The 23,563-nt window shown below is 38.8% G+C and overlaps 1 long non-coding RNA gene across 1 annotated transcript in view; it reads right to left on the reverse strand.

Annotated features, from left to right (window-relative positions):
• LOC133055774 (uncharacterized) overlaps positions 1-22,406 on the reverse strand; it is a 246,020-nt gene extending 223,614 nt beyond the window's left edge. Inside the window, exons 1-2 of the long non-coding RNA XR_009692702.1 lie at positions 22,346-22,406; positions 19,572-19,761 (exon numbers count right to left, since the gene is read on the reverse strand). This is a non-coding gene — a long non-coding RNA (uncharacterized LOC133055774). The remainder of the gene's footprint in view (positions 1-19,571; positions 19,762-22,345) is intronic.
• Between the last annotated feature and the right edge of the window lie 1,157 nt (positions 22,407-23,563).

The following is a 23,563-nucleotide window of genomic DNA, read 5'->3' on the forward strand; positions in this document are numbered from 1 at the left end:
ATACTCATTTGTACATAGTCTACCAATGTAAATGGTACCAAGTACATATAATAAATATCTTTACAGCAACACCCAAACTGGTGCTTGACCAAACAGCAATGCTGTAGCCTGGTCAATTTGACATATATTAACCATCACAGTGGCTTACATGTAAACTTTAAATTTTGGAAACTACGAATATCACAGAAGACCAGTATTACTGAAACTGGTTTTGCTATCCTAAGTCCTAAGCAGCATATCTTAAAGCCTCAATGATTCTGTAAATCTGGACATATCAAATCTTGAATAATTGTACAAAGACACTTTCCAAATAAGGAACACAATTCTACTGAAAAACAACACTTCTAATATAAAGGAAAGACATTTAAAGCTTGAATTTTAATTTGCGGACCACACAAAATACTTCAGTGTCCTACATCAAGTGTGATTTCAGCAACTGAAAAAATGAGCCTTGGCCTGACCTCATGCTGTTGGGATGGCTTCCTTCCAAAAGGCTAAGGGACAGGGAAAATTGGGAAAGTCACTGCTGTACCCAGAAGCAACATATTAATGCCAAATATAAATCTGATAGTACAGCACACATTACATCAGTCATCACAGTCACACCTAATTTCACTACAAAATTAAGATTGGAAACTTCTAGCTTTCTGGCATGTAGTTTCAGGGTACAATCAAAATCTCATGTCACCTGAGGCAAAATTCCAGACTGCCAATAGCACTACCTAATTTGACTACACAATTGCATATTTTTGCTGCAAACATAAAGAAAGCAGCGGCGATATTTGCTTGCATTTGTATTTTACCATGTAAGTGGCTTCAAGGGCTTGTTTTTCCAACCGTAACACAATAGAATTCTGAGATCATCAGTTTTGCTTTCTGAGGGATAAGTTAACACTCAGTTGTATTTAAGTTCTCTACCCTCTGCAATTAAGGTTTATTTGCAGGGTACACACTTTCTCACAATACTTTCTTGAGCATATTAATCCAAAATATTACCATCAAAATATTTAAAACTGTAATATTGATTTTGCTATCTTTTCTGTTTAGCAGCTAAAATGCAAAAAAATTACATTTACTCTTTTCCACAGTTATAGATTAAACATCATCAGATTGAAAATCTATCCTTTAAGTATTCTATGTGCTTGGCCTTTTCTCACAAATGCATGCATTCATTTGGCTATGGATCATTCAACAGAAATTAGTGATCATTACTTTGTTCTAGACATGGCCAAACAGAACACTCATAGAAACCTTGACACAGCACTTCAAGAAGCTGAGAGTCTTCCAAGGGAGAAAGAAAAGTGACAAATTAAGAAATAGTAAAGGTTAGTCTTGAGTACCATGGGGGTTTGGGAAACTCCAAATCTCTTAGAATGACCAGGGCTCAAACTTAACGTGAGCTAAAATAAAGCTACCTATGAATCAGTGTAAGGATTAAGACAGCATTGAAAGACTGATTTTATTTATTTAGTTTTATTTGGCTGTGCCGGGTCTTGGTTGCAGCATGCACGATCTTTAGCTGTGGCATGTGGGATCTTAGTCCCCCAACCAGAGACGGCACCTGGGCCCCTTGCATTGGAAGTGTGGAGTGTTAACCACTGGACCACCAGGGCAGTCCCGAAAGTGCAGTTTTAAAGTATGATTTTATAATGGTACAAACTTAAACATAGACTGTTCCTGTTTAATCTTACCAAATCATGTCATTCTGACTATAATTATTTTGATTGCAGTAAATGATGTACGTGGGGCTCAGAGGAATTTATTCAGCCAACTTTGTTGAGCACTTTGTTAGACAGAATAATTGTTCCCCAAAGATATCCACAGTTCTAATCCTTGAAACCCATAAATATGTTACCTTTGCCTGTTCTGGCAAAACAGAATTTGTGAATGTGATTAAATACGTTGAGATGAGGAGATTATTCTGATTATCCTAGTAAACCCAATAAGAAGGAGGCAGGGAAGTCAGAGTCAGAGGAGATGTGACAACAGAAGAGCTGGGAAGAAGGGGCCCCACAGTAAGGAGGCTCCAGGAGCTAGAAAAGCATGGAACACAGTCCTGTGGAAATCTTGATCTCCAGACTGTAAAATAAGTGTGCGTTGTTTTAAGTCATTACTGTGCCTGACATTATTATAATGCTTTGTATAAATGGAATCATCTTAGCCTTACTCAGATAAGTCAGTGACTGCTAAGAGACATCTGTTTAATCATCACAGCAACCCTTACAATGTAGGTACTAGTTTTATTCTTACTTAGAAGTGTGAAAACCAGGACACAAAAGACTTAGCCTGCCTGAGGTCATACAGCTAGGCACTAACAAACTTTGAGCCTGAACCCAAGCGATCCAGGCTGCCTCTTGATTTAAAGGGGGCTTTATTGTTTTTCTTTTATTTTTTGTTTTGCTATGTTCACAATCTTAGTAAATATTTTTTTAAAAGTATCTCAATGTTATGATACTTAAAAACTGTCATAAAAACAGTGAAAGCGTTAGTTTCTCAGTCGTATCCAACTCTTTGGGACCCCATGGTCCCCCACTAGGTTCCTCTGTCCATGAAATTTTTCTGGGAAAGATACTGGAGTGGGTAGCCATCTCCTTCAAGGTTAGTGTGCAAATAATTTACTTTATGTTTAGAGCCTAGGAATTAGGAACAGGGCACTTGCACTAGTGAAAGAAAGAAGGAAAAGCCAGTTCAAGGATGCCTTATCAAGCGTCTCATGATAATAACTGGGGTTTCATCTCACTGGGTACCCTCTGAGGAGTGTGGAGAATGCATCCCAGAATTGGCTACAGATGGACAACAGGGGGAAATATTTATCTACCAGCTCACACTTCTTAGTGACCTAAGTGTTTCTCACATTTTCAGAACTGCTGAGTGAGTTTCCATTATCTCCCATGTGATGGCAGCTGAGAAGCAATGTGGTGACAAATATTCAGTGCAGCAGAGGTGAGGTTCCACCAGGTTACCCCAGCCCCAGCTGGTTGTTACAGCAATGACTGGAGAAAAAAATGTAGGCTGAAATAATGCAACCTTGGGCATAAGAGGAATCTGACACAGCTAGTCTTCTGATGCCAAATTCCAGATTCTTTCTATTGTATCATCAGACATCTATACAAGTAATCACTTACTTTTGCACTGATATGATCTGACAGTTTCTATGAGAACAGTTGATCAATAAAGTGTATTCTCACAATGTATCCCATGAAAAGTAGGATATGCTGTTTTATATGAATTGCTTTTGCCTCACTAAATAGAAGTTAAATTCCTAGAAGGCAGATATAACATATACCACTCTTGTTTTTCCAGTTCAAAAATGGACTCAAAACAGGAACTCAAAAACAGAACTCAAAAAATATGTACTAATGAAGATCACCTGAATGCAACTTCTCATTTGTCTTATTAATAATTACTGCCAGAATTTAAATAGTCCCACTAAAGATGTTTATAAAGTACTTTTTTCATATTTTTGTGATCCTTTCAAATCTGTTTCAATTCTGTTTACCTCTAATTTTAATGGCTAACTGTTTTTTATCCAATATATCACTTAATCTGATTAGTTTTTCAATCACTGTACAGTAGAATTACCAAGCACCAAGCCTGGAAACCCTGAAAAACAATTTTTTCTAGGCAGAACACAATCCAATTTGAACAAAATGAAGCTTCAAAAAAATTCCCAAGTACAATTCTACTTTTATACATTTACTATTTTTATGAAATACATTTTTTCTCAATTGGACAAAATGTACACTGTAGCAGGCCACTCAAACAATGACGGTATTAGAATATATAGGATAATATGGTGGTGACTATCAGTTATTAATTTGAGTCAGTTAAAATTTACAAAGGAATTAATTAGTTGTGATATACTATTATGTAATATATCTGGTCAGTTAGTGAAGGACAACAAAAATTAAGATGGAGCCACATATCAAAATTTTTTATCATATGGAATGCATTAATCTGTTTAATTGTTTAAAGTTACTTTGAAATTTATTCTTGAGCATCATTTCATTTAATGAATGCAGGTGTGTGTGCTCAGTCACTTCAGTCCGTCCAGCTCTTTGTGACCCCATGGAATGTAGCCCACCAGGCTCCTCCGTCCATGGGATTCTCCAGGCAAGAATACTGGAGTGGGTTGCTGTGCCCTCCTCCATGGAATCTTTCCAACCCAGAGAAGCAGTGCCATGAACCCATGTCTCTTATGTTTCCTGCATTGGCAGGCAGGGTCTTTATCACTAGCACAACCTGGGAAACCCCATTTAATGGATAGTCGCATATAAATAATTTTCTATACATATGTATCATACACATGAGCTATTTCTATATATTCACTATTTTAAAATCATTTAAATTTATTGACATAAATTTACTTCAATTTTATTGGCACTGAATAGAAATGTTTTCTAGAACATAGCTGCACAAAATTTTTAAAAATTAAGGTTCATTAGTTTTTTAAGTAATCGACATGTTATGGATAAGCCACATACTTAGGATTTTGGAGGCTCTAATATTTGTGAGAGTCATTAATCATGAAGAAGTACACCTTGAAAAAAAATACCCTATGCCAGTGAAAAGAACTATTCAACTATGGTAAAAAATCATCAATTCACAAGGAAATGTAGGACTTCACTTTTTATGGGCTCATCGGAAAGACCTGCATACCATAAACACATATACTTGGTATTTAGTATTTTTGCTTTTAGACTATGGAGAAAGGACAAAAATGTTCTATTTTTCAAATAAAAAGATTAATCTAAAATACCATTTTTTAAAAATCACACTCATAACTTCTTAAGAACAGGTAGGCATCTTTAAGGGAAGTTCGTTTTTTGTTTTGTTTTGTTTTGTTTTTTAATTTATTTTTATTCGTTGGAGGCTAATTACTTTACAATATTGTAGTGGTTTTTGCCATACATTGACATGAATCAGCCATGGATTTACATGTGTTCCCCATCCCGATCCCCCCTCCCACCTCCCTCTCCATCCCATCCCTCTGGGTCTTCCCAGTGCACCAGCCCTGAGCATTTGTCTCATGCATCCAACCTGGGCTGGTGATCTGTTTCACCCTTGATAGTATACTTGTTTCAGTGCTGTTCTCTCTGAACATCCCACCCTCGCCTTCTCCCACAGAGTCTAAAAGCCTGTTCTGTATATCTGTGTCCTGACATAATTATTTAAATGGCAGAGAACAGAAATTTAAAACCTATTTTTCAAAAGTAAGAATTCAGACTTTAAAGAGCAATACTTTAGAAAAACTAAACAAATATTTTCTGTTTCATTAGAAGAAAAGAGGTTATCACATTACAGTTTCAAGTTGTAATTTTATATGTAGAAGTTTTTTATTCATACTGATGTTATTCTTGTTCACCTACCTGCTAGGCTCACATATTTTCCCTGCTCCTACAGTGGGATTTCAGAGAACGGCCTCCAATTTCTGAACAGGTCAATGAGCACATACTGCTGCTGCTGCTGCTAAATCACCTCAGTCGTGTCCGACTCTGTGCGGCCCCATAGACGGCAGCCCATGAGGCTTCCCCGTCCCTGGGATTCTCCAGGCAAGAACACTGGAGTGGGTTGCCATTTCCTTCTCCAGTGCATGAAAGGAAAAGTGAAAGTGAAGCTTCTTAGTCGTGTCCGACTCTTAGCGAGCCCATGGACTACAGTCTACCAGGCTCCTCTGTCCATGCGATTTTCCAGCTGAGAGTACTGGAGTGGGATGCCATTGCCTTCTCCAGAGCACATACTAGAGAATAAAACTCAATAGAGCTTCTGGAATGCTGGGAACACCAGGGAAAATGCGTGAAACACAACATATCACAACCTATCCTATATTGGCCCATCTCTGGTTGTTTGGAATTACATGTAATTTTCTTGTAAGGATACTATTTTGACCATCCGTGTCAAATAATTCAGTGGTCTAACAGCACTAAAAAGTATGCAATTAATAACAGGAATGATATTAAACCATGAAGAACCTAAGTTCTGCTGTAATGGGAAAGTAGACAAATGGAGATCAAAACCCAAAGAAATATAAAACAGAAACCTTTATACAACATAAAAACTTAGCCATCCAACATCCTGTCCAATAATTAAAATAAACAAAGTATCCATTTATCATGTTGCAGTGTCTGGAGTTCTTAGTAGAATAGTTTCTGACAGTGTTCAGAGAAATTTCCTTTGTTCACTCACACTAAATACTCTCAAACCAGATGTATGACGATCAGCCAGGTTTAGGTGGAGGAAGACTTTCATTCTCGTTAACCTTAACAGATAGTATGTCAGTAACACCTTGTACTACCATTTGACTTACAGAAATAGAAGAAAATAGTCCTCCAGTTTCAAAAATTCCTTCATAAAGATTATGTATTATTCTAAAAACTTTTGATTTAAATACAGGTATACTTTCATCAAATATTTTTCTTCTAGAATCTACTTGAGTGTTCTTTGTTTTTCAAATTTTCTATTATAACTACATGTGACCTCAGCGGAGTGGCATACTAAAATTACAGAAGGAAAAAAAAAGTGAAGAAGAAACTAGGTATAGGGCTAAATGTAAGAGGTAAACTGTGTTTCAACGCAGAATGATAATTTCAGTGAAAGAGGATTACAAACAATAAACGCTCAAGAGGACATGGAGAAAAGGGAACCCCCTCGCACTGTTGGTGGGAACGCAAACTGACACAACCACTATAGAAAACAGTATGGAGATTCCTTTAAAAACCAGGAATAGAACTACCATCTGACCCAGCAACCCCACTACGGGGCGTATACCCTGAGAAAACTGTAAGTGAGAGAGATTCTTGTACCCCAGTGTTGTGGCACTATTTACAATACCTAGGACATGGAAGCACCTAGATGTCCATTGACAGATGATGGATACAGACATTGCGGTGCATATATAAAATGGAATGTTACTCAGCTTTACAAAAGAATGCACTGAGTCAGTCCTAATGGGGTCGATGAACCTAGAGGCTATTGTACAGAGTGAAGCAAGTCAGAAAGAGAAAGACAAACAGTGTATATTAATGTATGTGTATAGAATCTCGAAAATAGTACTGATGAATCTATTTGCAGGGCAGCAATGGTGACACAGAACATATTTGGGAATACAGTGTGGGAGGGACACAGTGAATGAATTGAGAGAGTAGCATAGAAATATATACATTACCATATGTAAAACAGACAGCCAGTGGGAATTTACCGTGGAATACAGGGAGCTCAGCCCAGTGCTCTGTGACAACCTAGAGGGATGGGAGGAGGCGGGAGATGGGAGGTAGATTTAAGAGGGAGAGGACATATGTATACCTGTGACTGATTCATGCTGATGTATGGCAGAAACCAGCACAATATCATAAAGCAAATATCTTGTAATTAAAAAAAAGCACTGAAAGGGTTTTCAGCCTCACCAATAAAGTACAAATTAGACAAGGTTAAAAAAATGAAATACAGGAAAAAGACTTAACTTTCTGCTGATTATGCAAAATGCTGAAGTTCAGACTCTCTAATGATGTCATCAGTGACAGACTGGTTACTGAAGATTATGAAATCAAAGAGGATTTAAGATTCGACATTGCACCAATAAAGGTATGAGAGACTGAACTAACTAACTAACTCTGTATACTCTGAGAAAGTTTGTATCTGAAACTTGATAAAGATTTTCTTCTGCTGAAGAAGACAATCTGAAAACACTGACAAAAGATTATCAATGATGAGTTATAAAGATAAAAAGAGGTTTATCTAAATTATCAACAATGCTAGTGGATAGATTGAACTACTCTTCTATTTTCCTTTATTAAAAAATTACAGAATTATTTTCATTTAAAAAGTGATCAAAATGTATGCAAGCAATACTGTAAAAAAAAAAAAAAAAGCAGTGATACAGACGTATAAGATGTATACCGATGGCCAATTCATACTGATAGATGTCAAAAACCATCACAATATTGTAAAGTAATTATCTTCCAATTAAAATAAATAAATAAAAATTTTAAAAGATTCAGCCAATTAATAAAATATTATATTTATAAATTTTATTATAATTATACTAAACTTTCTAAAGTTAGTTTTTTGTGTGATTTTTTTTTTATTCTAAGTAATCACTTATACCTAGTTCAATATCCCTTTTCTTGAGGATCACCAAATTGTATATGCTTTAGGTTGCACAAATCCTAGAACTATCCCTATTCCAAAACTGAGTATCAGTCAGCAACTTGGAAGGAATACAAAATGGAAGAGACACCAAAAAATAAGAAGCCAGCAAAGGAGGCAACTGTTATCAGGCTAAATTTTCCCAACATTTCATTTTAACTTGAAATGTCTAAGGGTATATTCTTTGACCAGTTGTCTGATGTAGGGTCAAAGGATTTTCTCTGAGAATAGATCACTGATTGGTGTACCACATTTTTTAGAGAAACCATGCCCATACCACTGAGTCAATAATTATCAGTTTCATTTTCTGTTAGAACTGAAAGAAGCACCTCATAAAGTTACTTGCTTGCAATCTCCTTCTATATTTTCTATGACATTTTTCCAATCATTTGTATTAGTGTTTTCCTTATGAAATTGTCAACTTTAACATTTATGACCTATAAAATGGTCATTTCGTAAGGTTAATTTGGGATCTATGAAAAGAGTAATATTTATATACTTACCATGTAATTCGTTCTTACCTTAATTTTTCAGTCTTTAAAAACAAAATCAATTTACTTTCCATAGAAGGAGCTACCTCTTTCTGACTGTATCTTATGTGGATTTAAGTAATATTTAACTAAATAAATGTACTGGCGATAACTACAATGTTTATCAATAGGTTTAGTGGAAACAGATCCCCCTTCAGGACGAAAGGCCTTGCTCCCCCAGATACTGGGAGGGCAGCACAAACAGTCCTCAGCCACCAGCTCTCCTCCTGCAGAAGAGAAAGCCAGCACCCAGAGCAGCTCAGAGTCAATGACCAGTCAGCACGAGGGGAGAAGGTCCAGCACATCGAGCCCCAGTCTGATACATCTCTAAAGTGGCATTCCAGATTTCGGGAGCTGTTTGTGGTGGTGGATGAAGGCTTTTTTGAAACTGTGTTATAGCCAACTTCTCCTTCTGCTGAAGCCTGTTTCCTTCCCTTTCCTTTTCCAGGTGGTGTTTCAAGAGCACTCCCTAATAAACTTCAAGTATGCTCATCCCTATCTCAGAATCAACCTCCCAGGGAACCTGACTGAAAAGTAAAACAACTAACTCTATGTTCTCCTCTAGGAGTTTTATAGTTTCTGGTCTTACATTTAGATCTTTAATCCATTTTGAGTTTATTTTTGTGTATGGTGTTAGAAAGTGTTCTAGTTTCATTCTTTTACAAGTGGTTGATCAGTTTTCCCAGCACCGCTTGTTAAAGAGGTTGTCTTTTTTCCATTGTATATTCTTGCCTTCTTTGTTGAAGATAAGATGTCCATAGGTTCGTAGATTTATCTCTGGGCTTTCTATTCTGTTCCATTGATCTATATTTCTGTCTTTGTGCCAGTACCATACTGTCTTGATGACAGTGGCTTTGTAGTATAGTCTGAAGTCACGTTGGATGCATGAGACAAGTTCTCGGGCCTGGTGCACACTGGGAAGACCCAGAGGGATCGGGTAGAAAGGGAGATGGGAGGGGGGATTGGGATGGGGAATACATGTAAATCCATGGCTGATTCATGTCAATGTATGACAAAAACCACTACAATATTGTAAAGTAATTAGCCTCCAACTAATAAAAATAAACGGGAAAAAAAAAAGCTACGGTGAAAAATAAAGCACCGCTAGACCCTGTTGCAAAAAAAAAAAAAAACTCTTTATTATAAGTAACTTTAAAACAGGTGCAAAGTTACACAAGAACATCAGAGAGAAGCCGGTTTGCAAGACGCTTGCACATGCTCTTGGCCCTAAGCAGTATGTTTCATGGAGACCCTGGTGGCTCAAACGGTAAAGAATTCACCTGCAATGCGGGAGACCTGGAGGAAGGCATGGCAACCCACTCCAGTATTCTTGCCTGGAGAATCCCCATGGACAGAGGAGCCTGGCAGGCTACAGTCCATGGGGTGGCAAAGACTCGGACACAACTGAGGGATGAAGCACACACTGATGAACTGGCAGGTTAGTTAAGAGATTGGAGAAGTGATCACTGTACTGTGCAGAGCTGGCTAAGGACCACCTCGAGCACTGGAGGGTAGGGAGCCTGGATGGCAAATGTCTTCTAGTTATAATTCCTCCTTCGTAGAGAAGAGAGGGATTGGCAGTTGCATATGAATGAAAGGCCAATGAAATCAGTAAGCCTGACTTCTTCAGTCAGATCATACAGACAGTATGGAATTCACCACTGAGTTGTGTCCATGATGTAAGCAGGAATCTAAGTGGCCCAAGTGCAGACTATCTCACTGTGATGTGACTCTCATTATAAACTGAACAAAGAAAGTTTGAAATTTACTAAATTCTTGACTCTTATTTTCCATAGTCTTTCTAAATAAGGAATTGAAAAGTATAAGACATATACTACAGTGGAAAACCACTATTATTCAGAAAAAGTTAAAAAGTTAAAGACAATTATATTCAAGAAGAAATGCCTATAATTTTTATGAGTGATGCATTTAATTACATGTGTACTAATTTCTCTTAGTAGGAAGTTAAGGCACAATTTTGCTAATTCCATACAGTTCTAGGCCCATCCTTTGTTCCATGCTCTTTGAGGAGACAGCATAACGACTCTAACAGAGTATTTTGGATCTGTCCTTGAGCAGGGGGTGGGCCGATGTTAAAGTCGAAGCCTATGTTCTGACACACTGTGGAATGAACAAATCAGTACAATTTATATTTTACTTTAGGAGCAAAGCTGGAAATCACTGCCAAACAAATTCTCAAATCAGTCTTTTCTATATTTTCCAATATGTAGATAGATGTCTGGAGTTTATCTCCTCAGGTCTAAGCACATCATAATCTATAAAAATACCTGAATTTCTACTCTTTTGTAAGTTCAAAATAAAGTCTAGAAACCAAATAAATATCCCCATAGTGTTACATCAAGTCTTTGACTCTGGGTGCAGACTGCAGGCATAACCATCATTCCCTCTGTCTATCAAATTTAAAGTAGGACTCCTAAGGAAAGCAGATAATCACCACATAGCTTTATTTAGCTGAACAAGACAGCCTACATAAGCAAAATAATGAGACGCATAAGGACTAGCATAAATTTTGGAAATAAATTCCCAGAGGGTGCAGCTAATTGCTACTTTAAAACAACTTCCTACATTCAGATGTCAACTGGAAGATTAAAACAGTGGCTCTGGCCATGTTATTTGCCTTGTGATACCACAGACGCATTTTCTGTGGTGACTGGGCACACAGCAGGGCCCTGGGCATTCTGTTGAGCTTTCTGAGAGGCTGATGAGGGAATACAGCTGCTTTTAGGGGACAACATGGCATATTAACATTTCAGAATGTTTTTTCTTTGAATTATTTTACGCTTGTGAATGGAAAGTTCAGTCTCTTATGCCCTCCCTTCACACACACACACACACACACACACACACACACACACACACACACTCTTCCTACTGATACAATCATTACCAAGCCATGATGACTATAGTTTCTGAAAGTCAAATGTTGTCTCGATTCGTGACTAACTCAGATGACTAAAATAAATTCAGACAAACCTGTTACACTATAAAAGGAAATAGAAAACCTGCACAAGTATATATATGGAATATACTGCACAGGTGAAATGAGAATCTTTTGCACATAGTAGCCTTTAGTTTTTAATTTCAAAATAAGAATGACTTTCTCATGTAGAAGAAAGGAAGAAGGATGTTTAGAGCAGATGGGGCAGGGAACGTAATACATAGGAATGCAAGAGAAAGAAGGACATTTAGGGAACAGCGCATCAGCTCCCCCAAAGGCCACAGCTCCGAGCCGGCAGCCACGAAAGTTCTCCTGCATTGTTTGTAAGCTGCAACACAGGTGCCCCTGCATGGAGCGTGCACTCCTGGAGATGCCCAGGACAACCCTTCACCAAGACCTGTAACATACGGCAGCCCAGACATGATGCTGAACTCCAAAGACCCATTCTCAGAGGGAAGTTTTAAAGACTAATTAAGCACCATTTTTATATCAAGTGTTCTAAATGAATGAGAACTATAGGCAAAACTGAAACCACATTTCTTTGTGTTTTCCAATTTGCAGCTTCCCAACAGAATCCTGCTTTGTTACAATCTGATGCCTTTCTGCAAGCTGTTCCTCCTACAAAAACATTGCTCTCCTTGCTTCTACTCAGACGGGCTCAATTCTCTTTGTGTGCCCAGCCAAAAAGTCTACCTGCTCTGATAAATCTTTCTCCACTCCTGCCCTTTAATACTTTAGGAGCCTAGACATATCCCTTTTCACTTTTTTTTTTAAGAGTATCTCTCTGTTTATTTGCTTTTTCACATTTATTGTAATTTGTAAGACTAATTTTCTCATTTCCCATCATCCTGCTCCTCTTTACCTCCCCTACCACAGATTATGAGACTGTAAAGCACAGAGTACAATTTATTCTTTGTCTACCCTTAGAGCTTAGTACAGTACCTGACAGTAGGTTCCCACTAGGTGTATGACAACTGAGTAATTTTTAGGCTTGTGCTGGTTTTTCTTGGTTTATTTCAATTTGGAAAATCAGGTGTCTTCACTTAGTGAGGGTGATGATACTTGCTGAGATGTAGCATATCACCCCTTGCTCCAATGCAGGTTAATTTTTAAGTAATTGGGCTTCATTCTCTACTACACAGCTGGCAGAAGTCTCTGAAATTCCTGCACAAGGAGCACTCCTGGAATCATCTTTTTACAGTGTGGATGCAAAGTCAAATTTTGCCCTCCCCTCTAATTCTTACCACACTCGGGAGGAAAGGAGAGATATGAGGCCTTAATTTCACTATATATTAGTTCAGAAAATACATCTGTAGTCTAAGTGGTTTTATACATCTAAGTAGAATCTAAATACCTGCCATAATCTTATCAAAGGGTCATACAAACACACACACGTTAAAAAAAAAAAAAAAAATCTGTCTTTCAAGGTATTTAAAGAGCAACCCACTTCAATAGTAATTCACTCCCAGAACACAAGTTTGGCTCCCTAAACAAGCATCAGAGTGAAAGACAGCCTTCTTTCTCAACTAGGAAGATTTTTTTCCCCATAGCAAAAGAAAAATAAGTCCAGGAATCATTTCCTTTATATATTTCCCCAACAGCTTAATATATTCCTCCTTTAAGTTTTACAAAAACCTATGTAATTTCAGCTTCATTTAGCCATTCTGTAACTTAACAAATAGCCAGTTAAAAGAAATGGTGATTAAAAGGAATTCTAATCAAACTATCTGACTCACCGACCTTCATTTATGTTTTCATTGGTACCACATGCACACTAATTTTTTAAAGTTTCCAACAAGCATATGCTCATACTTTTAACTGTAATATCCTACTATATTTTATTTAGAGGAAATCTTGATATCCAATTTGAATCCACCCCTGAGTTTTATGTGGTGAATATTAAGATCCCAGATAAAAGTCTTGTTAGAAACCTCAGAACCTCTGGTCCCTGAGTTTGGATAGTGAGGGGCACTGTACACAAGAAAGGGGGACAGTATGGAGAAACACAATGGCAGTAGAAGAGGCAGAAGAGAATTGTGGTTAAGGGCACAGTCTTCACACAAAAAAGAATGAAATAATGCCTTTTGCAGAGATATGAATGGACCTAGAGATTGCCATATTCAGTGAAGTCAGTCAGAGAGAGAGAGACAACATATGATATCACTTATATGTGGATTCTAAAAAACAGATGCAAATGAACTTATCCACAAAACATAAAGAGAGTTACAGATGTGGAAAACAAACTTACAGTTACCAGGAGAAAAGGGGAGGGAGGGAAAAAATGGGAGACTGGGATTGACATATCTACACTACTATATACAAAATAAATAACTAATAAGGACCTACTACATAGCACAGGGAATTCAACTCAATACTCTGTAACATCCTACATGAGGAAAGATTAAAAAAAAAAAAAAGTGGATATATGGATATGTATAACTGATTCAGTTTGCTATAGGCCTGAAACTATTTCATGGGAAATAGAAGGGGAAACGGAGGAGACAGTGGCTGACTTTGTTTTTCTGGGCTCCAAAATCACTGAGGATGGTGATTGCAGCCATGAAATTAAAAGACGCTTGCTCCTTGGAAGGAAAGTTATGACCAACCTAGACAGCATATTAAAAAGCAGAGACATTACTTTGCCAACAAATGTCCGTCTAGCCAAGGCTATGGTTTTTCCAGTGGTCATGTACGGATGTAAGCATTGGACTGTGAAGAAAGCTGAGCACTGAAGAATTGATGCTTTTGAACTGTGGTGTTGGAGAAGACTCTTGAGAGTCCCTTGGACTGCAAGGAGATCCAACCAGTCCATCCTAAAGGAGATCAGTCCTGGGTGTTCATTGGAAGGACTGATGCTGAAGCTGAAACTCCAGTACTTTGGCCACCTCATGAGAAGAGTTGACTCATTGGAAAAGACCCTGACGCTGGGAGGCATTGGGGGCAGGAGGAGAAGGGGACGACAGAGGATGAGATGGCTGGATGGCATCACCGACTCAATGGACATGAGTTTGAGTAATCTCGGGGAGTTGGTGATGGACAGAGAGGCCTGGCATGCTGCAATTCATGGGGTCGGAAAGAGTCGGACATGACTGAGTGACTGAACTGAAGACAACATTATAAATAAACTATACTCCAATTGAAGAAAGTGGGGAAAACCACTAGACCATTCAGGTTTGACCTAAATCAAATCCCTTATGATTATACAGTGGAAGTGAGTAATAGATTTAAGGGACTAGATCTGATAGACAGAGAGCCTGATGAACTATGGACAGAGGTTTGTGACACTGTACAGGAGACAGGGATCAAGACAATCCCCATGGAAAAGAAATGCAAAAAGGCAAAATGGCTGTCTGAGGAGGCCTTACAAATAGCTGTGAAAAGAAGAGAAGCGAAAAGCAAAGGAGAAAAGGAAAGATATTCCTACCTGAATGCAGAGTTCCAAAAACAAGCAAGGAGAGATAAGAAAGCCTTCCTCAGCAATCAGTGCAAAGAAATAGAGGAAAACAATAGAATGGGAAAAACTAGAGATCTCTTCAAGAAAATTCGAGATACCAAGGGAACATTTCATGAAAAGATGGGCTCAAAGAAGGACAAAAATGCTATCGACCTAACAGAAGCAGAAGATATTAAGAAGAGGTAGCAAGAATACACAGAAGAACTGTACAAAAAAGATCTTCACAACCCAGATAATGACGATGGTGTGATCACTCACCTAGAGCCAGACATCCTGGAATGTGAAGTCAAGTGGGCCTTAGGAAGCATCACTACGAACAAAGCTAGTGGAGGTGATGGAATTCCAGTTGAGCTATCTCAAATCCGAGAAGACGATGCTGTGAAAGTGCTGTACTCAATATGTCAGCAAATTTTGAAAACTCAGCAGTGGCCACAGGACTGGAAAAGGTCAGTTTTCACTCCAATCCCTAAGAAAGGGAATCCCAAAGAATGCTCAAACTACCACACAATTGCACTCATATCACACAGTAGCAAAGTAATGCTCAAAATTCTGCTGAAGCTAGGATTCAGCAATAAGTGAACTGTGAACTTCCATACGTTCAAGCTGGTTTTAGAAAAGGCAGAGGAACCAGAGATCAAACTGCCAACATCCACTGGATCATCGAAAAACCAAGAGAATTCCAGAAAAACATCTATTTCTGCTTTATTGACTATGCCAAAGCCTTTGACTGTGTGGATCACAATAAACTGTGGAAAATTCTGAAAGAGATGAGAATACCAGACCACCTGACCTGCCTCTTGAGACCCTGATGCTGGGAAAGATTGAGGGCAGGAGGAGAAAGGGACGACAGAGGATGAGACGGTTAGATGGCATCACCAACTCAATGGATGTGAGTTTGGGTGGACTCTGGGAGTTGGTGATGGACAGGGAGGCCTGGCGTGCTGCGGTTCGTGGAGTCACAAAGAGTCGGACATGACTGAGCAACTGAAGTGTTACTCCAATAACATTTTTTTTAAAGTACAAGCTCTGGAGCTAGCCTGATGAGGTAGTAGGCAAGTTACATAACACTCAGTTTCTTTTTCTATAAAATGGTGATGACAATGACACTATTTACTTCATGGGGCTATTGTGAGGATTAAAGAATACACATACTTAAAATGCTTGGACTCCTGCTGGACACAAGGTGAGCTCTTAAGTATTTCCCCTTATAGATAAACATTACTGTTATCAATGAAGTATCCCTACTTAAAAAAAAATCTGAGTAGGTATCAAGCCTCTGAGTTAAAAATTATTTTAACTGAAATACATTGATTGACCATCCTGAAATCAATGGCATCACTGAACAGTCATCAAATGCAGGCCATGCCTTATCTTTAAGGAAAGGTGCCATGAGTTGAAGGTACAAGGAAAATAATCATGGCATATATTTCATATTTACCCTTCTTGGTTCATGATTCTTAAATTGCATCTAATCCACCTAACAAAGACATACTATATATCTGCTATTATAGCAAGAGTTGTGGATAAAGAGTAAGGCAGTATAATACATGCTCACTTTCCTCAGTAAATTTTGGTGAGAGAAAAATCTCTATCATAGGAAGGAACTGACGATTAAATTATAGGCACCAACTCAAAATGCAATGGGAATTCTGAAGAAATAATACTCAATTTAAAAAGAAAGCCTTTAAGAAAAAAGCAAACAACAGTTCTTGAGTTAAGCTTTGAAAGACAGAGAGAGTTGGACTAAGAAAGGAAGAGGAGCAGGCCTCCAGGGCAGAGAAGAAAACTTGGGCAATCAGCAGTCCTGCTGAGATAAGTTTTTGCAGGCTGGGAATGAGTGACAGAGTCAAACCTGACACTGAGGGGACGGGCAGTGTGAGCACACATCCAGCTCCTGTGACTGAGGTTAGCTTTATGTTCCTCCTCATTTCCCTTCAAAATGGAAATGTGTTTTCATTTCATATGAAAGGGAAAGAGATGCTTTGATAGATGACACTCCTAAAGAGACGTCAAGGCTTCATGAAACAACCTTGAATACCATCCAGTTCTCTTGATACCTTGTACCCTGGTTTCTTTTCTTCCTTCATGTTAAATCACTAGGGAGATTTGCATGAAAAGGGGATCTTTGTTTCTCAGAGTTCATCTGCTCCAGTAGCCATTTACTCCTTACTTCATTGTCACTCATCTTCTCAGCAAAGAGAGGGTAACGACTCAAAGTAGAGAATAGCAGCAAGAGCAGACATACTTAGACCATAGACTCTGTTGTCATGTAAATCAGCTCAGAAATAAAAGGGAAGAGAAGTACAGAGAATAGGGTTTAGAAGCAACTAAATAAAATGGTTTCCATGGGGGCTATAGTGGCTCTTTAATATTTATCAGTGTCACTGAGTTCTTTTTGCAACAGTAATTCATCATCATAAAGCCTATTTCCACGTAGCTTCTTCGGTATTGCTTTCAGTGAGGATACTCCCCTAACAAAAAGCCACTGCTAGTGGCTCTCTTGGTTTCAAAATGTTAGATTCATCCTAATGGAGGAGATGAGCAAAACAAAAGAGAATAGATGCAAAGAGAAACATCATATTTTTCACAAGGAAAACTTCAGTTGAGCTGTGGACCATAATAAGGACCTTCAACATTTGAAATGAAAATTCATTATCACATTAGCCCTATATGTCATGGATTTGTGGGAAGCCATATGCATATGGACAAAAGGATAAAGAATGAAATTTGATGCATTTCAACAAAATTCTCCTTGCACATGAATTTCATTATATTGAAGTGTGCAGCAAGGAAACATGCACAACAGACTCTAAGAAAATGTTTACTTATCTGTTTTAAAAGTGTTTAATGTGTTATGGTTAAGAGAAAAGAGTCTTTAAACGTTGCTGTCAGCAGCCACTCATTTGACTGACAGATTCCTTACCAAAGCTAAAGGAGCGAGTAACCCTGGAAGCAGCGCATGCATGCATGCAGCATCAGTCTTAAGTGAGCCCAGAGTAAGTTTCTCCAACAAACCCCTTCTAATGGCAGACAACTTCACCAGTGTACAGTGCAAAAACAAACAAACAAACAAACAAAATCCACTAAAGGAATCTAAAAATGATTGAGGGGACAAAGGAAGCTTAGAGGACGGTAATAGACAGTTGCTGGTTATATACGACACCCTCTGTTTCAGAAACCAGCTCGACTTCTGAGTCAAAGAATCTAGACAAGATGGAAAACAAAGGCCATTATCTTACCTTTAGAGTCAGTGAAAGAGCACTGAGAGGAAATTGAAAGCCAAGAAGAGTTTCTGTTTGCTGTGGTTTTGGTTCCTCTCATCCCCATCACTGCTCACCACTGTATAGCCTAGCCCAGTGACTGATGGCAGTCCCTAGGGAGATGCAGCTTGAAATAGGTGTACACCAACCAGCTGCCTCCCAGAGTCACCGTAAAGTCAAAGGACTGAAAAAAATTACTGGAAATCCCTTCAAGGACTCTCTCCTGGCTACTTTATTTTTTTTTTTTCTTTATTTTTTTTTTTCTTTATTTTTTTTTTTTTTCTTCCCGGCTACTTTAAATCTACGAAGAGAGGTCCATAATTAGAAAATGGTAACTAAGAAAAAGACGAGCAATGCCAAATTCATCTGAAGCCTCAAATAATTTGCTTCTATATCATCTTTCTTTACTTCTGTTATTAGTTTAGACCTCATAGTCAAAAGACAAACATTTTTGTGCCATAAATCCCAAAGAACTAAAACTGAATTTATCTTTTCTTCCATCAAATTTGTTTCTCTCCCATGTCCTCTTGTTTGAGAACTGTCACCTTCATCTGCATAATCACCCAACCAGAAACCCTGAGAGTCATCCCTGAGTGTTCCCTCACACACAGTTACCAATTCTTCCTCATCCACTGTTCTAGAACCTCTTTTATAATTACCCCCCAAACTAAGTGCTTCTGCTCTAGTTAAAGCCATTATATATCATTTATACCACTGAAATAAGCCTAATAACTTATCTTTTAAACCCCAGATTTACTCCTACCCAATAAATCCTCCACACTGTTACCGAGGTACTCATTTAAAAGTTCCCACAGTCATTTCTACCCACCTGTAGTACACAATGCAAAATCATCCTGATTTAGTACTTATAACACAAGTCACATTCGCCCCCACACACGGTTCCTGCAGCAGCCCTGCTAAACTACTACCTATTCCCTGAGATCACTTGTCTCTCTTGCCCCCCTGTACTTCACAGTTGGTCCCCTGTCCTCCCCTTGGCCCACCCCATGTGCCCTTCAAGTCTCAGGTGAAGCATGATATGATGTACTCCCTGATACAGAGTCAGGACACTCTCTCTCTCATCATATCATAGAACCTTTGTGTTCGGCACTTCACACTGCTAAAACCAGAAACTACTCAGGCTACAAACAAATGGACATCTGTTGTGAAAACAGGAGCTGGAATGAGGAGGAGAGGCCCCATGGGGATGCCAGAACACTCACCCAGCCAGGCCTCAGGAAGGTGGAGCACAGTTCAGAGACAGGCAAGCACTGAGGTCCCAGGGCAGCTCTCACGACTTGTATCAGAAGCAAGCATGTGTTAAGGCCTTTGCTCATGCCTTGTCATGAGGGTCTTCCGACTTCTGTTCCCATTTTATCCACTGTGTGACTTTTTCTATATGTTGAGTTTGAACTATTAGGGGAAAAAATGCAATGAAGTTAGTTGTTCAGTCATGTCTGACTCTGCGATCCCATTAATGGTAGCCCACCAGCTTTCTCTATCCACGGGATTATTCAGGCAAGCATACTGGAGTGGGTTGCCATTCCCTTCTCCAGGGGATCTTCCCGACCCAGGGATTGAAGCTGGGTCTCTGGCATTGCAGGCTGATTCTTTACTGACTGATTCACCCAGCAAAGCCCCACTTGGAAGAAAAGATTGTATCAATGCAATTAGGCACCATGATCTCCACTGAGGTGTTCTTTCCTACTACCCACCCCAGAAGAACCCTGTCCAGCTTACAAAATATGCTATGTGGTGGCAGAGTCAGCTTTGACCAGAGTGGCAAGTCCATTGGGCAGTAGCATGGTAACCATGGTGAAGGAATCTCATAAAGGAATTGTGAGGTGGCAGCATTCTGAGACCTGGGATATCCAACACTCTTTGTAAATAACTTACAAGAAATTTATCACATTGTGCTATACTTGCTTGCCTGATTGCTGACTATCTCTGAAAAGACCATGAGCACTTTGTGAAAATCTTCATACCCTGAGTTCCAGATCCACTGTAAGAACATAGTAAGTACACAATAAATATTTGCTAGCAAATGAATGAATTAAGGGTACACACACAAAAATTTATTTCATTAGTAAAACTGTTCTAAGTATCTTGTTTTTATATCCCATTAGTTGAAGCATGTTATCCAAACCTGGCACTGTGAGTCTCCCAGAAAACTGTTGAGTGGAAATTCCCTAAATCACAGACACAAAAACCTCACACCAAGAACAGGAGTCCTGGTGCCCAGAGGACAGTCAGATTATACAACAGCAAGACTAGAAGGCATCTGCGAATCATGGTCTTGATCCTCTATCGATCAGGACACACACACCTCAGGTACTGTACATGATTAACACAATTTTCCGAGGGTAAAGGGGACCACAGGCTCTGTTCAGTTGTATTCGAAATGCAAGTCTACTTCTCTCCTTCCCATAGATCCATTTCCAGTTGAGATTGATAACATGCTGAAACTAGGAAATCTAAGCCTTGAGATGAGAAACGGGTTGCTCAGGTCACTCAAGATGCCTAACGACAAAGCCAGATTCCTCCTCATCAGACCAATGTTCTTTTCTAGTTCTTGCTTAGCATTCCTCAGTACCAAAGGCCCAAACTAAGTTTTAACCTAATAGTGAACTGAAGTCGCTCAGTCGTGTCCGACTCTTTGCGACCCCATGGACTGAAGCCTATCAGGCTCTTCCGTCCATGGGATTTTCCAGGCAAGAGTACTGGAGTGGGTTGCCATTTCCTTCTCCAGAGGATCTCCCCAACCCAGGGATCGAACCCAGGTCTCACGCGTTGTAGGCAGACGCTTTACCATCTGAGCCAACCTAATATTTTAATCTAAATGTCTGCCTTAAGGGATTCTCAGATGGTGTTATTAGTAAAGGACCCGTCTGCCAATGCAGATGTAAGAGACATGGGTTCGATTCCTGGGTGGGGAAGATTCCCTGCAGGAGAGCATGGCAACCTATTCCAGTACTCTTGCCTGGAGAATCCCACGGACAGAGGAGCCGAGTAGGCTACAATCCATAGGGTTGCATAAAATCAAACACAATTGAAGCAACTTGGCACACATGCGCACACTGCCGTAATCATTTACCAGCAGAGATAAGAGCAAACCTAAGTCTACATAAATAGAGAATTCAGAAAACTGCATTTAAGGGAAAACGCTCATTTGCATATAATAGAGAGGAAAGGGCAAGAGCAGGGACACAGGGAAAACTAAAGCTCCAGGAAATTCTGTAATTCAGTGAACTGGTGATTCAGTAAATTGACTTCCGGCATACTGACCAGAGCCAGTACCTAAAGGCAGCTGTATGAACATGGCAGAGTTGTGAATCTCAAGTAGGCCATTATCTGTTCATATAAAACTGTGCATTATATAAAGTACAATAATTGTTCTTTCTCAACCTAGTTAATGTTTGGTTGTTTTGTAATTTAAAAAATACCAGATACCCAATTAATTTAAGCCTATTGTTTTCCAGGCTTTTAAGTTACAAATTAGCAAATTTCTGCTATACATACACTTAGCATATCTGTGGTAATTGAGAACAGAACTTGGAAGCTTACTAATAGCAAGCATATGAAGGAGAATATGAAATGTTGATTACATTCAGGGATAAAAACAAGAATGTGTGGTGTGTGAAGTGTTTGGTATTTAAACCAAGAGCTGATGAAGATCAACATCAAAAGAAAATTTAAATTAATTACTATGGATTATATGTTTGCAGAATCCAGAGTAAGAGAATAAGGAAATGCAACTGAGAGGGAAAAAATGACCAAAACATTGTCCTGCACTCCATTTAAGGTTTATACTTCATTTTTTCACTAATCTTACAGTTACTACCTTCTTAAACCAACAAGTGAAAAGTAAAATTTATACTACTTTTCACTATGTGGGTATACATATGTATTAAGTATGAATACACATGAATGCAAAGGAAAATAAGTAGGAAAGAGAAAGAAAATAAATCCAGATTTTCTTCCATTCACTCTTACTTACAATGTTTTGGGAAATCTAGTTTCATTCAAAGAATCTCCCTCATTTCTTCAGGGAAAGACCTGCAATAAAGAAGAGGATTTAGTGATAACCAACCTGGGCATTTTTGTTATTTCTCTTTCATTTTTTCACATCTGGCTTCTCAGAGGTAGCCACTGATTCAGGGTCCAGAAATTGTGTGACAATCCCAGGATAAAATTCAAGGAAATCCCATCTTCAGCCTGGAGAGGAGTATGTATGAGGCCTAGAATCCTAAGTGTTTCCTGTTGTGACAGAAATCGTGCCTACTTATACTAAGGTTTCCAGATCAAATACAGGTTTTCATTAAACCTGAATTTTAGATAAACAATGAGTACTTTCACAGTATAGCTATATTCCATGAAATATCTGAAATTTATCTGTAATTCAAATTTAATTGGTTTCACAATTAAATTTGAATTTGGTAAATCTAGCAATTATAACTAGGAGCGCTCCCTCCTTTTGAGAGGTTCTATTTCATTTTCTCTTCTAGGTTTTTCTCACTCTTGAGGGACAATTCAGCACTATTTTCCTTATTGTTTTATCTTCCTTTTGAGGGATTTCTTATGCCAGATACAAATGCATGTTCATGACTATATATGAGCATGCATACATAGTCAGGAAAGTTTGATATTGATAAACACAATGCTGTTGCTGCTAAGTCACTTCAGTCATGTCCGACTCTGTGCGACCCCATAGACGGCAGCCCACCAGGCTCCTCCATCCCTGGGATTCTCCAGGCAAGAACACTGGAGTGGGTTACCATTTCCTTCTCCAATGCATGCATGCATTCATGCATGCTAAGTCGCTTCAGTCATGTTCAACTCTGTGTGACCCTATGGACAGCAGCCCAACAGGCTCCTCTGTCCACGGGATTCTCCAGGCAGGAATACTGGAGTGGGTTGCCATCTCCTTCTTCTGATAAGCACAATAACACAAGGATAAAGGATAAGTCTATTGCCATGCCTCCCTCAAGGATTTTGACAATTTTCCATGTCATCCAACAGAAATCCAAAATGGTCCCTTATCCCCTAATTTGTGTCAACATCACTCTTAAGAAGATGGTTTTGAGAAAGCCTATTTTGGTAAGGCTTACTGTGTAATCTGAACTGGTAGCCAGATCCAAACATATGTTGCCAACTAGTAAATAGAAATTGCCCAGATTTTGACTTGGCATAGAAAAATCCCAAACTAAATACTCTG

The sequence above is a fragment of the Dama dama genome, chromosome 5 (assembly GCF_033118175.1).
Source record: "Dama dama isolate Ldn47 chromosome 5, ASM3311817v1, whole genome shotgun sequence".
Classification (NCBI taxonomy): domain Eukaryota; kingdom Metazoa; phylum Chordata; class Mammalia; order Artiodactyla; family Cervidae; genus Dama; species Dama dama.